The sequence below is a fragment of the Austrofundulus limnaeus genome, unplaced genomic scaffold, assembly GCF_001266775.1.
Source record: "Austrofundulus limnaeus strain Quisiro unplaced genomic scaffold, Austrofundulus_limnaeus-1.0 Scaffold32, whole genome shotgun sequence".
Taxonomy (NCBI): Eukaryota; Metazoa; Chordata; class Actinopteri; order Cyprinodontiformes; family Rivulidae; genus Austrofundulus; species Austrofundulus limnaeus.
Genome location: NW_013952434.1, coordinates 2,230,548 through 2,231,985, shown reverse-complemented (window position 1 = coordinate 2,231,985; position 1,438 = coordinate 2,230,548).

Sequence of the window (1,438 nt, the reverse complement as noted above, 5' to 3'; positions counted from 1 at the left end):
GTCTCTTGGAAGAGAGACGAAACGTTTCATTAAAGAAGAACCCGTCCAGAGGACCTATACAATTTTTTTTCCTTTGATTATCTTTACAAGAATCTCCAACTCTACCAGAATGAAAGGCCAGGGAGTAAAAATGAGTTTTAAGCAGAGATTTAAAAAATCTCAACAGTGTCAGCAGTCTGAATGCTAAGAGGTAAACCATTCCAAAGGTTTGTGGCAGAAACTGAAAGGCCCGATCACCTCTAAACTTTAGATCTACGAGAAACTGGTTGGATGAGCGAAGTGCTCTAACTGAAGTGTGGATGTTAATGAGATCACACAGGTAAGATGGGGCCAGACCTTTAAAAGTAAGCAATAAAATCTTAAAATTWATCCTAAAATGAACAGGAAGCCAATGGAGAGAAGCTATACCGGGGATATGTGTTCGTATTTTTTAGTTCCTGTTAAAAAACGAGCTGCTGCGTTTTAGACAACTTGTAATCGACGCAGAGAAGATTTATCTAAACCAACGTACAAAGAATTACAATAATCCAAACRAGATGTAATGAGAGAGCATGAATAACTTTCTCAAGGTCTTTGTTTGGGAGGTATGGCTTCACCTTAGCAATAAGTCTTAGYTGGAAAAAACTCGATTTCACCACTGAGTTTATCTGCCTGTCCAATTTGAACACATGATCAAAAACCCAGATTTCTGACAGCAGAGCAGCTGTATGAATGTAGGTCACAAGACAGTCCAGCTTCAGGGCTGGTGTTCAGCAACGGAAGGAATTTTGTTGTTAAAATTGCTGAGGTGACGCCAGTGAGAACAGAGAAATACACAAAAGATTCTAAATGATAATCAAAAATACAAGATGGTCACCATAGCTTACTTTAAAAGACTATAAGYCAGCAATTTTTTATTTATTTATTTTTTACTTATTGGGATTAAATCTGTTGTGGAGTAGCTAAGAATGACCAAATGCAGATTGATGATGCTAATCCCAAAATAAACCAACCAATAAACCTAACACTAATTTTACAAAGGGCTATTTTTCAGCCATTCATAAACACACACAGCTGAAACTTTACATACTATAGCAGTATCAGAGAATAATATTTWACAAAATCTAAATGCAAAAACAAAACCCAAGTTCCCCACTCACACTAGCCACGCCTCTGGCTCCGCCCCTGTGYGTCTCATGACTATTTCCCAGAAGTTTCATTAAAATCTGTCCAGAGGTTCATGTTGACTCCAAATAATTAAAATATTTTTTGCTAATGTGAAAAACAAACATCTGTTTGAAGGACTAAAATCTTTGTAATATACTAAAATWCTTTCTTTTTACTCACAAATACTGACATAAACTCCTCATAAATAAGACTTTGTCTAATACAGCGGGTAAAATAAGTATTGAACACGTCAACATTGTTCTCAGTAAATATATCACTAGAGGTGCTAATG